Below are 14,472 nucleotides of genomic sequence, written 5' to 3'. Positions count from 1 at the left end.
AAGAGGCTGACAGAACTACTTAATTCAATGACATATGCTAATTCTTTTTCATGTTTTACATTTATTGCCCAAAATGATGATGTGATGATATTTTTATGCAGCTATACTGGAAATATGTTTATTTGCCTGCATCACTACCGTTCTTGTTTGGGGACGGTTTCAGAGATGCTGGCTATACCTCAATGTGGTGTTATGAAGGGCATCACAGCTGAACGCAATCCTGTCCTTACCTGACATCCACACATATAATTTTACAACAGGATTCACTGGATACTGAGTAGGAATTGGAGCCTAATAGACACCAAGGATCAAACCTGGATGCGTCCTCTTCTGAATAGCTCAGAACGGCAGCAGAATGTACATGTGTGCCCGAACCAGGGGATTGAACTCTACCATTTTACATGATTTCTTCACTAAACTGGCCATGAAATTATTCCAGGCATAAAACTAGCATACAGACACCTAACAAATCTTTCTGAAATCACGTCTCTGTTCAAAATAAATGGTTTAATGCATCTGTTAAAATGGTAGAGAGGGAAACTTCAGACAAATTCATTAAGTATTCCCAAACTTGCATTCCAGAGAGTAATTTCAGAGCCTTTGGCCTAGAAATTCAGTTTCCGTGAGGAAAATCCGGATAGTGCAAAACTTTGCAGCAGGCGTGGAAGTCCCGGCTGGCTCGTTAAATTCATGTTAGCGCAAGTGGCAAGTGCCGGGCTGAGCGATCGCGGCCTCGACCCCACAAACAAACCATGACCGGAGCGTCAACAAAAACGGCAGATTTTTGTTTCCCAGCAGCCGGCCACCTTCTCTTTAGTTTTTGTCCTGGTCACGGCCTGGTCCTTGAAGCAATCGCTGTTATCGCCCCGCTCTACTGCAGGGGGCAAAAGTTAATTTTGGGGCACAGGCACTAATGGGGTGATATGCATGACGATGATGTCATGATTTCCGGGCACAGGAGATCGAGTGCAATGTCGTAGTGTCACCGCTAAGCTCCCGCCGAATTTAGCAGCGCCGTTACTCCCGGTTGCAAACTCATTTGCGTCCTGTTAGCGCCCCCCAGGTTACTAGTGGGAGGCACAAAAGCACCCAATGTCTTCCCTTTTATTTTTTATCACTTGGTTATGTCTTCATTTCTCCTTCATGGTATTCCTCTATTCCCACTTCATAAACAGAGTGAAAACCTACAAGTCATCTATTCACTATCTATGGTACAATTCTCGACTGTTTCTGAATCTGCTGTCACACACGGTGGTCCTCTATCCTGTGGGTCCTCCTTTCATTCAGATATTCAAGTGAAGGATGGTTTAGCTTGTGCCAGTTGAAACTTGGAAATTATTTTTTCCACGAAACTCTTCGCATGTTCCTGTTTATACACCCAGAACAATACACTTATTGCACATGCTGGATCAAGCAGAAATGTTAGAGAAAATTATAGCCATGCTTTATCACTCATAGTGGTTTAGAGAGATAATGCAAATGTATTGCAAAATCTGTCAGGTATTATCAAAATGAACATATGCATTAATATATTGGCTTAGGTGTGTTGGCAGCAACAAAACCTGGTCGAAATGCGATTTAGAAGTCTGATGTTGTGCTTGTCAAATAATCAAAATATATATTACCACTTAAGTTAATTGGATCTGCTCTTAAATAATTATTTAATTTAGTGTTTTTAATTCACAGGCAGTAATCGTTTTTACACCATGTAAAATCTGTTTTGGAATTTGTGGAACCATAATAATATCACTCAATACTAAAACAAAATACTCCATATGCTGGAAATCTGAAATAAAAACAGAAAGTCCTGGAAAGATTCAGTTGGTCAGGCAGCATCTGAACGAGATAGATTAAGGTCAGAAGCTTTTTATCCTGGTGAACTTTAGATATTTAATGGTAGATAATTACTGAGGGTTCAATCGTTTATTAAACAATCAGTAATTTATATAGCATTAGATAACTAAAGTTCAGTTGTAGGAGCAGGAATGTGAGATTTGAAATCAAAACAGAAAATTCTGAAAATACGTAGAGGGTCAGGCAGCACCTGTGGAGAGAGAAAGAGTTAATGTTTCACGTCGATGGCCCTTCGTCAGAACTGGAAAAAGTTAGAGTTGTAACAGGTTTTGAGCAAGTGCAGAGGCAGGGAAGGGGTCGGGTGGGGTGGGGGGGAGGGGAGGAAAGAACTAAAGGGAAGGTCTGTGATAGGGTGGAAGGCAGGAGAGATTAAATGACAAAAGGGATGATTGTACAAAGCAAAATGAGATGGTAATGGGACACGTAAAGAAACAAAAGATGGGTCGAGAAGGGGTGTAAATGGAAATGACAGAATCAACAGCAGAATGTAAAAATATATGGGCAGAGGTTATGATCTGAAATTGTTGAACTCGATGTAAAGTACCTAATTGAAAGATGAGGTGCTGTTCCTCAAGAGTAATAGCACTCAAAATCCTTTTAAAGCCAGACTACAACATTCTGTTTGGTGGGTAAGTGGGCAGTAAAATTATTGACACACTGAGGGGTTGCACTGGTCAGTATGAAAATGCATAAGATGAGACAATATAAGATTAACAAGTGCATTAAAATAATCCACAAAGATATTTTATGTAAAAGAGTTTACGCATGCACTACCAGAGGAACACTTAAAGACACAAGTGTGAGTCTGCTTTCAAAAAGTTAATGCCATTTTTTGACAATTTGCTACAAATACAGTTCTATCGTATCAGTAATGAAACCCTAACTAGCACAACTAGAGGTCATCAGTACAAGATAGCCACCAAGAAATCAAATAGGGAATTCAGAAGAAACTTCTTTACCCAGAGAGTGGTGAGAATATGGAACTCACTACCACAAGAAGTGGTTGAGGCAAATAGCATAGATGCATTTCAGGGGAGGCTAGATAAACATGTATGGGAGAAGGGAATAGAGGGTTATGCTTGTCATGTATTTCACCATCTTGCAATGACAATAGTTATGTAACTGTAACTCATGCACACTGTACCTGTACCCTTGAAATGCACACCCTGACCACAGGGGGTGAGCTTGCTAGAGACACTCCTCACCTGGGTTTCCAGGTATAAAAGGGGAGGTCCCACCCAGGGTCAGCACTCTTTGGTCCTGGGAATAAAGTGAAGGTCACAGAGTGACCGTGTCTGATATATACATGCCTCGTGTGAGTTTGTAACAAGGTGCAGAGACACTACAATGCTGATGGATTTAGATGAGGAAAGATGGGAGGAGGCTCGAGTGGAGCATAAATGCTGGCATGGACTGGTTGGGCCGAATAGCCTGTTTCAGTGCCATATATCTTATGTAATCCCTATGTACTGTCAAATTTTATGCATCTTCAGTCCTTTAACTGATTTTAGGTCTTTCTGATATTTGCTGAGAAGAAAAAGAAATATGCTCTTACGTGGACATGAGTAAATGGAATATGAACTCATCCAGGTATGTTTACATTGCTACAATCCCTTGAGATTGGTGGTAAATGGGGCAGAAATCTGGGAAAACAGCATTAGCAGGATTTTCCAAACTGTGAGAAATGATCTTATTAGCACTAACTTTCTGGTGTTATTTTAATCCGCACTGCTAAATACTGCCAACTAATGCTTGCTAATAGTTGCCATACAAACTACCCCCAGAGTAGGGTGTGCAGGCCAAGAGCAGTTACCTGTTCTGAAGTGTAGACTATTCTGTGTCGAGGCTCCCCAAAGAGGTGCTTAGTGACTAGTGCCACTTCCTGAATGATCACCTTTCATCAGCACTGCCCTCCTTGTGGCAATCAAGTAAAGAAGAACTCTCAATTCCTATGCCTCTAGCAGCTTCCAGGGCGTTAGACAGGTGACCGATACATTGTTTGGTCATACCCACTAGTACATAGAGCAGCACATGCAACCTCAAAGGTGATCAGGCTTTAATCGACACATGAGGTTCCTCGGGGTCCAGGAAATAATTGATTATGCCCATGTGCTGCACTTTCCAGTGATGTTTGGTATACAGAAAGCAAAAGGTTGTTCACACGCTTAATGTGCAGATGGTATGTGACACACCCACCCCCGCCATTGGCACCACTGCACCCCCCACCTTGCGCCCCCCCCCCCCCCCCCCACACCCCACACTTTAGAATTATGCACATTTAATTTACTAGGAGAGATCTTATGCCAAGGCAAAGCTACTGAGCTGACCTGGGAGATGGAAGGTGGCTGAAAATGTGATGACCTCAGACATAGCAACCTTGAAAACTAGCAAAAGCTGACCAGGAGTTTAAAAACAGCTAGACCAGGGCACTTTCTCCTCTCTGCACTGCTACTAGTTGGAACAAGGGTGTTGTATCTCTGTATACTGCAGGCAGGAATTCCTGTTCTCGTGGGAATTTTCATTTACAACAATCCCTACCCGTAATATAGATCTCCATCTAGTGGACTACTGCTCCACCTAGTGGACAACCAACATAATAGAACCGCTGCTGTAAATACAATAAAAGCATCAGGTGACAAGGTCACCTGACAAGCTCCTGTGTAATGGAGCTATCTTGTAAGTGTGTGTTTGTGATGTCGTAAAGAAGATATCACACTGCCCTAGTAGTGGGACAGAAATGAGAAAGAGATATGGGGCCAGACTTTCTACATTGAAAAATAGCTCCGTTTTTGGTGTTATTTCCAATTAACGGCTGTTTGTTTAGGCTGGAATAACGGCGAAAAAATAAGGCCTAAGTTTCGCCAAAATTTTACAAAATGTTGGCATAGTCTTAAAATACCTCTGTTTTTAAGGACGGAGCAAAATTTTTTTGCCTTAAAAATAACACCTGTTCTGCACATGCCCAACACGCAAAGCATTTAGGTTTCCAGGGTAACATTCAATGAAGCGCGCAGCACAATTGCAACTCGGCGAGTTGGTTCACAAAAAGACAGGGCTCTCGGCAATCTTAATATATCCTTAAATTGCATTTTCTGTTTGCATTTTGCCCCAGCTCCTTAAACAGCTGTAGTAGCCTGAATTAAACAGGAGGGATTTGTTCACATTACCCCGAGTTGGAAGGATTCCTACTGACCCGATTTTGGATAGCAGAAATTTCGGCCACCACCGAACTGTTCATGTCTCATCTCTGAATCTTTCAATTGTGTTTTACTATTTCTAAATGACCTTTGTATATCTGGTTATACCTTTTGAATTAATTGGCTCCAGCAGTTATAATGGTTGACCGACGGATCAATCAATAATCAGATACAGGTCATGATTAACTGACTGCTGGATATACACTTGTAGGAAATGCTGCAACATTTTTAAGTAGTGTTTATATAAAAGTAGGTTTTGTTACCTCCAAAAGCTTTAACTTTTGGCCCAGTTTCCCGAGATGGCGCCGTTAGCGCCGATTTCGATTGGATTCGAACAGGTAAGGCAAGCTTTTTCAAATTGGCATTTAGCACTGTTCTTAAAAATAACCTTATTGGGGAAACTTGCAAAAATGGCGTTATCGTTGGATTTGACCCCGAATGATGTCACAAAAACGGTTCTCCAAAAAATCGCCCTTATTTTTTAAGGACAGCGTTACACCACTGGCAAAACTAGCAAAATGGCCTTACATTTATTTAGCTCCAAAAAAAAACTTCTAGCTCCAAAAAATGGAGCTAAATCGGTCGTTATGGTTGCAAATTTCTAGCCCTTGGTCCAGTACATTAACCACCATACTCAGGCTGACGTGACACATGGGGAGTGGGAAAAGGGATCTATCTAATCCATGCTGATTTTCGTCAGCAAATGATGACTTACTGACAGAGCCCCCTCTACACAATCAACGTGTATGTGACACAAGGCATCTCTATGTGTGCCGCACACCGGGTCTGGGCTTGCAGTGTAACTTATCGATCATGAGACCTTTTCTACTGTCAGAGTCTCAGGTGCCAGGACCCCTCTGGCAATTGACTCGTGTATGGTCCCAGTAAAGGGTGACAAATTCGTGACAGCATGCTGCTCAACCTTGCCACTGAGGATGAAAAACAACATCTGCTGACTGAGTGGGGACTGCTGACGGCACAAGAACAGGAGCAGCAATATATTGGCAGCTTCTACCCCGTAGCTGCTGCACTGGGACATCTGTTTAGTGTTGACTGCAATGATGTCAGTGCTATCTGCTTGGCCACGGTTGTTATATATTTTACCAGGAGTTGATAAACATGAACACAAGCTTGATGTCCCCTGGTGTTTATAGAACTGGCATGGGTAGCAAGATGTTAATTAGCAGCAACATTTATTTAACTGCATGTGCGTTTCTGTTCAGACCCATTTTGTGTCCCAAAGTGGTTCTGGGGCCTTCAAAAATGTTTTACAGAACTGAAATACATCAGAGAAGAACTGAGAACCCTCAAGAATGCAAAGAACATTTGAACATAAGAATTAGGAACAGGCGTAGGTCATTCGGCCCCTCGAGCCTGCTCCGTCATTCAATAAGACCATGGCTGATCTTCTACCTCAACTCCACTTTCCTGTACTTTCTCCATATCCCTTGATTCTCTTAATATCCAAGGGTGGGAATTCAAACTCAGGACAAACTTAAAATAGATAACATGTTAATGACTATGACCGAGACGTATTCACTTTGGAATATGTGACTATCTTATCACTCATTATAGTAAATTCTATGGATCAATATAATAGCCCCGATTTTAACTTGGGGTACAAGTTCGGTGTTGCGAGCGTCAATCTCACCTATCCACGCTGCAGTGGGACCTGCGGACATTTTAACTCCCAAGTCTCATTTCCATCGCCCAGGTGAGTCTGCTGTCTGATCCGGGCAGGATTCAGTACCTAGCCGGCGGGTGGGGGCAGCATTGCGGTCAATAGTAGGGCACCACTAGGCAACTGCCCTGGCAGTCAGGTAAGTGCATCAGAGAGATGGGAAGGGGGAAACCCGGGGCATTGTGGGCGGGGGGTTCCAAGGTATCCTCGTGATGGCCAGGGTGTGCAGTACAAAAATACAAAAATGTGTATTTTTAACCTAATTAAAAAATATATATATTTCATGGCATTAGACTGATTATATTTGTGAATTTTACCAAATTACATCGTGTTCCTGAGTCCCGGTAGTTGATGCAGACTAGAAACAGCAAGAACCCCTAGCATCAACCCTGGGGATACTCTGCTCAATATTTCCCTGCTCTGAGCTCATTACCTGCTGCTTCCTTTCATTCAGCCAATTCACAATCCACATCCTGCTACTGGCATGGATTTTCTTGTGTAGCAGTCTTTAATGTGGAACTTTAACATGCAAATTTATTGTAACTCTAAAAGAAAATAAAGACTTGCATTTCTATAGTGCTTTTCACAACCACTGGAAGTCCCAAATCTCTTTACAATCAATTAAGTACTTTTGGAGTGTAGTCACTGTTGTGATGTAGGAAGTGAGGCAGTCAATGTGTGCACAGCAAGCTCCCACAAACAGCAATGTGATAACGTCCAGCTAATCTGTTTTTCTTACGTCGATTGAGGGAAAAATATTGGCCAGGATAACTGGATAACTCCCCTGGTCTTCTTTGAAATAATACCATGGGATTTTTTACACACACCCGACAGTGCAGGCCGAGCTTCAGTTTAACATCTCATTCAAAACATGGCACCTCTGACAGTGCTAGGACTCCCTCAGCACGGCACTGAAGTCTCTGGAGTGGGACTGGAACTTTTGGTGCACTATTGACATGGAGTTGCCTCGGAGCTGGTCCTGCTCCGCCACCGTAACTTCACCAGCAGCGCGGCGGAAATGTCGTTTACCAGCACAAGCCAGGGTTTAGGCCACACTTCTGGTGAGATTGTGGTGACGGAAATTTTGCTCCAAGAAAATGACGCAGGACCTCCCAACTGTTAACTTGGGAGTGCCACCTCCTTCCAAAAAGCCACGCTGGTGGATCAGATAGGTCCTCCTCCTTCTTAAACTGTGTGTGACCGACTGGACTTCAGTCCTGTTTGATATCACAACAATCCCAGTATGATATATATTTTTTATAAGCAGTGTGTAAGCTGCCTGGGGTATCAGCTGCTTTAATTTGATTCCTGCTTGCTGGAAGCAGCCCTGCCTGTGTGTACACAAAGCATACATCAGAGCATATTTTATGAATTTCATGCACTCGGGTGCAGACCTTCGTGCACCAGCAGCTTATATTGGGATTCAGTGACAGAGGTCAGTGGGTTTTACTGGATCTTCTACCCATTAAAATGCCTATGGGTGTACTGACCTGCAGGCCCTCATTCCTGAAATGTAGGTGTGCAAACATTTGCATCAGGAGCATGAATTCATTGAATCTCTCTGATTATCTATCTCACACTGGTGCTACTTCAAAGGAGAAAGAATCATCTCTATCTAAGCGAATGCAAAGTTCACCCAGAAACAGTTAAAATTAATCACCAGGCCACTAATTGGTACATTGGCAATAGCCTTTGCAATGGTCTCATCAGGGGTTCTTTTGGCTGTGTCCTGATAACATGATGATGGACAGCTAATTGGGAAGTTGGGAGATGTTAACAATCTTTGTATAAGAGCCATGTTGTTTCATAAGAACATGAGAACATAAGCATTAGGAGCAGGCCATTCAGCCCCTCCGAACCTACTTCGCTATTCAATAAGATCATGGCTGATCATCGACCTCAACTCCAATTTCCTGCACTGTCCCCATATCCCTTGATTCCCTTAATATCCATAAATCTATCAATCTCCATCTTGAATATCCTCAACGACTGAGCCTTCACAGCGCTCAGGGGTAGAGAATTCCAAAGATTCACCACCCTCTAAGTGAAGAAGTTTCTGCGCATCTCTGTCCTACATGGCTGACCCCTTATTCTGAGACTGTGACCCCTGGTTCTAGACTCCTCAGCCAGAGGAAACATCTTCCCTGCATCTACCCTGTCAAGCCCTGTAAGAATTTTGTATGTTTCAATGAGATCACTTCTCATTGTTCTAAATGCTAGAGAATATAGGCCTAGTCTACTCAATCTCTCCTCAGAGGACAATCCCCCCATCCCGGGAATCAGTCTGGTGAACCTTCGTTGTACTCTCTCGATGGCAAGTATATCCTTCACAGGTTTCACAGGTAAACAAGAAAGTTATCAGTTTCTTGCAGAGATGAATTCAACTTCGTTCTGGCCATTTTTGCAAATGTTAAACGAGGGAGAAACTTAACAAAATTGGGCCATGTCTCCCGATCTGCATTGGAAGTTCGATAGCCACCATATTCGATTGAGCGACTTTTATTTGCCCAGGGCACCTGCCTGATTTTTTGTGCAAATTGGAGCCCTAAGCTGAGGGCGGGGGGGGGCAATTGGTCACATAGCTCTGCCACCTCCTGGAGCCAGATCTGCAGCCTCAGAGCAGAACAATGACGGCACTACCAGTGGCCCTTAGGTTTTCTGTCACCAGTAGCCACCAATCTGGAGCAAGAGAAGCAACTAAATCTCTCTGTTCACCATCCATCACTGCATCTGGAATATCACAGAGGCTCTCTACTCCAGGAGAAAGGACTTCATTGTCTTCTCTCTGAACAGTGAGAAGCAGGAGGAGTACATATGGCTTTGCCCGGATATCGAGCTTCCCCATGGTGCAGGGTGCCATCGACTGCACACAAATGTTTTTACGGGCACTGCTTATCAATCCTGAGATGTACCGCAATCACAAAGGGCATTACTTACTTAATGTGCAGTTGGTATGTGGCCATGCCCACGACGGTGAAAGCCCGCTATCCTGTCAGCAATCATGATGCCGTCATCCTGCACCAGTCTGGTCTGCCAAAAATCTTCCAGTCACCACTTCAAACTCGAGGGTGGCTGCTCGGAGACAAGGGCTATCCGCTCTATACTTGGCTGATGACAGCCCTCCACAACCCCATCTCTTGTGGCCAGCAATCATATAATGAGAGTCATGCTGCCACGAGGAACCTCATTGAGCAGACCATCGGGGTTCTGAAACAATAGTGCCACTGGCTTGACCATTTGGGAAGAGCCCTCCAGTACACATCAGAGACGGTGGCTCATTTCATGGTGGTCTGCTGCATCTTTCACAGTTTGGCCATCATGAGGGTGCAGCCCTTGCCACCAGGGGTTCTGCCACCAGCTCAGGAGGAGTAGAAGGAAGAGGAGGATGAGGGAAGGAGGAGGCAGGCAGCAGATCTCCAATCCGGACGTGCTGTCTGTGAGCGCCTCAGTAGAATCTGGTTCCCCTGAATGAAATCCCAAATCCCCGATGCTCAATACTTCCCCACCTTACCATCCCTCTGTCATGAAACATCACAGCGTCCGCCTGGGCACAAAACATGAAATGAGAGCCACCACTAAACAAACATTCCAAACCAACTTTATAAATTAATCAATACAAAACTACACAACAATGTCAACCATTGTGCATTCCATTAGTGTCTGTCTGCTGTGTACCTTTGCGTGTCCTAATGCTCCTACGCAGTGCTACCCCAGTAGCAGCAGCATGGCTGGTGGAAGGTTGCTGATTTTCAGTGGGGACACTGCAGATGGCCTTGCAGGATGACTTTGAGCAACTCTGCACCCAGAAGGCCCGGCTGCAGACTGCACCACCTCGGCATGGGTGGCAGCAGTCTGGGCTGGCTGGCTGACAGACAACAGCAAGGGCACTGGCGGAGTGGCGGTGGTGGGAGTAGGAATGCTCTTGCCCTGATACAGGACACCAGGTTCTTGCTCCACGGAGCCACTGCCACTTCCCCGGGGTGGTGCCTCAGCAATACTAGCCATCTAGCCATCTGGAGGACAGATTGCTGGACTGCTGTGAGACCCCGCAAGTCTTTCCACACTCGTAAACCCAGCCATGATGGCATCAGTCTGAACTTGCATGGCAGCAATCAGAGCCTGTTCGAGAGTAGTCTGAGCTTCCACTGCAGCACTCAGATATTTGGTTGCTTCTGATTATGCTACAATGAAAGCTGCAACATCACCCATCACACCCGGCATCTTGGTTGGGTCCACAAGTGTCCTAATGGAGTTCCCCATCTTTTCCATTCTTGAAATCATGGGCTCCAAGCTTCACACAATGCCCTGAGCAATGTTGGAACCAGACTCCTCCGTGACCTTGACACTGACAAAAGGCTATCTAGTCAGCCTCTCATGGCACCAAGCCTTTCTGTGAGCACACCCATCACCCTTCTTCTGAAAGCCGCCCCATCGAGGTCTTCATCTGAGTAATGTGGAGCTGAACTCACCTTCCGGGGAACTGGCACATGAGCTATCCTTTCCCCCGGGCCTGGCTGCAGCCCACTCATGCCCGGTGACTCAACACATGCAGACCCTGCCTCTATACTGTCCTCTAAAGTCCACTCAGTAGCATTTTCTGAGCTGGTGCCTGGGAGTGTCAGATCGAGTGATGGTGTGTCTTCTTCTCCTTAACTCTCCTTCTCCGCAATGTTGGGGACAGGCAGGGCTGCTGGCAGTTCTTGGGTCTCTGAAAGCAGAAAGGCATAAGGCTTGGATTGTGATGAGGGGAGGTGGGGGTGGAGGGGGAGCAAGAGGTCCATGCTTACACCATCAATAGATTGTTAGCGAGAAGAGTTTGAGGGATGAGGGGGAGGTAGGATGTGAGAAGAAAGGTTAGGTTTGAGCATAACGTCATCAGCAATGCTTTTAACTTTGAGCTTGCCACGGCCTCAGTGACGGCCTCTCCAATGATCTCCAGCATTATCTGCTCCAGCTCAGTGAGGTTTTGAAGTTGGACATCATCTCCACCCATCTACTGCTACTCACGTCCGCTGTGTCCCACCTTTGCCTGCAAGAGAAAATTAAGACTGTCAATGAATGTGGTGCAATGTGTTTGGGTGATGTGCCTGCCGTGGTTGAATAGCTAGCTTTGTGTGCAAGCTGAGAGATGTGGGTGTGAGTTTTGCAGCAATGCTATGTATGTGAGGGTGAGGTGAATCTATGATTGTGAGGTATGGGTGATGATTGATAGAGATTGTTGGTAGGTTACAGATGGGAGTGTGATGCATTGAGCAGTGGCTGAGGCTTGTGGTGCAGATGTGGAAGATGGTATTTGCTGAAGCCTTCACTCACTTTGACTTGCCGTGTGAGGTTATTAAACTTCTTGTGGCACTGGATTGACGAGCATTCACTGACCTTGACCACTGGTGTGAGGTCATTAAATTTCTTGCGGCACTGGATTCAGGTCCTGGGGGCAACATACATGGCATTGACGGCTTGAGCTATCTCCTCCCACTGCATTCTGGTGGCTGCCTGGAAGGCCTCTTGCCCCCTGCCACTTGTTGTTTTCTGTGCTCCCCAAAGGCAAAGGCCTCCAGTGTTCCATCTGCAAACTTCCTTGCCCTCTTTCTTCCCTGTTGAGCAATGGCTTCAGCGTGACAATGAGCTGCTTCTGCAACAAAGCACCTCCCATTTAAGTAGGTCAGCGATTATAGGCAAAAATTTATTGGCCAGTAGACTGCACCTGATATTGGCCCTCCTGTTGGACGCTAAATTAATCAGCAGTACGTTTAACATTGAGCTCAGGGCTCCAATCATTCTAATAAGCAGGCAGCACAAATTCATAGAATCATAGGGGCCAAGTTTCGGCCTGAGTTGCTCCTGTTTTTTTGGAGCAACTGGTTTAGAATGGAGTATCTTAGAAATTGCAATTCTCGGCATTTAGTTTGCTCCAGTTCTAGTCAGTTAGAACAGTTTCAGTTTGGAACAGATTTTTTTTTTAAAGGAGGCGTGTCTGGCCACTTACGCCTGTTTTGAAAGTTTAGGCAGTGAAAACTTACTCTAAACTAACTTAGAATGGAGTAAGTGTAGATTTTTGTATGCTCAGAAAAACCTTGTCTACACTTAGAAAATCAGGCGTAGGTTACAAATCAGGCATAGGGAATGTGGGGGGGGGTTGTTTAAAGGGAAGTTTACAAACATTAAACACTTCAGTTTTACAAAAAGAGCCATCATCAATAATAAATGATAAATACATCAATAAATCAACCAATAAATCAATCAAAAAAAATTAATAAAAAAAATATTTTTTAAAATCAATAAATAAAACATTTTCTACTTACTGACTGCAGCACCGGGAGTCCTCCAACAGTGTGCTGGGACGCCCCCCGTGTGTGTCTGTCAGTGTCTCTATCTCTCTGTCTGTCTGTGTCTGTGTTTCTGACAGCGAGGGGTGGAAGGGAGGGGGAGGGGGAGGGAGAGAAGGGAGGGGAGGGCGGGAGAGAAGGGGGAGGGGAGAGAGGGGGGGTAGGAGAGGGGGGAGGAGGAAAGGGGAGGGGGAGAGAAGGGGTGGGGGAGAGAGGGAGAGAGAGAGAGAGAAAGTAAGGAGAGGGAGACTGAAGGGGCCGGGCCCAAGACTTCGAGCTTAGACTTACCGGATTGACAGGTATGTGACGTCGGGTCCGGGGGGGTCGTGAGCGCGGGTCGGGGGAGCACGGGTTGGTCGGTCGGTCGGTCGGGGGTGGGGTGGGGGGAGGGGGAGGTCGGGGGGCGGAGGGGGAGGTCGGGAGCGGGGGGGGGAAGGTCAGGAGCGGAGGTCGGGGGTGGGGGGGGAAGGTCGGGAGCGGGGGGGGGAAGGTCGGGAGCGGAGGTCCGTCGGTGGAGGTCGGTCGTGGTCGGGGACGGGGGGGGGAAGGTCGGGGGCGGGGGGGGAAAGGTCGGGAGCGGGGCGGGGGAAGGTCGGGAGCGGAGGTTGGTCGGGGGCGGGAGGGAGCGGGGGGGGTGGAGGTCGGGTGCGGAGGTCGGTCAGTGGGGGGCGGGGGGGAAGGTCAGGAGCTGAGGTCGGTCGGAGCGGGGGGAGGGGGTAGTGGAGGTCGGGTCGGGGGGGGGTACGACCATCGGGAGGAAGCAGGAGCTGGGCGTGGGAGGCAGCCTTATACAGGCAGCACCAGTGAGGCCATTCAGCCAGGGCTAGGGCTGCATGCTTCGGGCCCCTCCCACACAGTTTTGGGCGCCTGGAGCTACTGCACATGCGCGCCCACAGTAGCGCGCATGTGCAGAGATCCCGGCACTGTTTTCAGCGCAGGAACCTGGCTCCGCCCCCCACAGCTCGTGCTGCACCGCGCCCAGCTCCAGAGGGCCTGCAGGGAGCCGGAGAATAGGTACATTTTTTTTCGGCGCACTTTGTGGCATGGAAAACGGGCGTCCAGGTCGGGGCTGCGCCGTTCTAGGCGCGGCCCGAAACTTGGGCCCATTGAATGGTTACAGCTTAACTGAGTAATTATTTCCAGTGACGGCATTGACGGCAAATGCCTTTATTGTTCATCAGTGTGTGCTTCCTTGGAGAAATGGTCCTTTGTGCTGAAGAATGCCTGAATCATAACCCTGTATTTTACTCAGTAATTTTAATACAGATGTTCCTCAAAGTTGTTCCTGATGATGAATTCATTATATTGCCTGTTAATTGATGTAAGTCTAATGAATGTCGTTAGCTGGCTTTGTGATGTTGCTTTTTAATGAAAATTGGTGCCCCGTGAGCTAGCTTCCATTCAATCGGATCAC

Source organism: Pristiophorus japonicus, chromosome 1 (genome assembly GCF_044704955.1).
Source record: "Pristiophorus japonicus isolate sPriJap1 chromosome 1, sPriJap1.hap1, whole genome shotgun sequence".
NCBI classification, from domain to species: Eukaryota; Metazoa; Chordata; class Chondrichthyes; family Pristiophoridae; genus Pristiophorus; species Pristiophorus japonicus.
The sequence above is the reverse complement of the archived record's forward strand: the minus strand, read 5'-3'. Positions refer to the sequence as shown.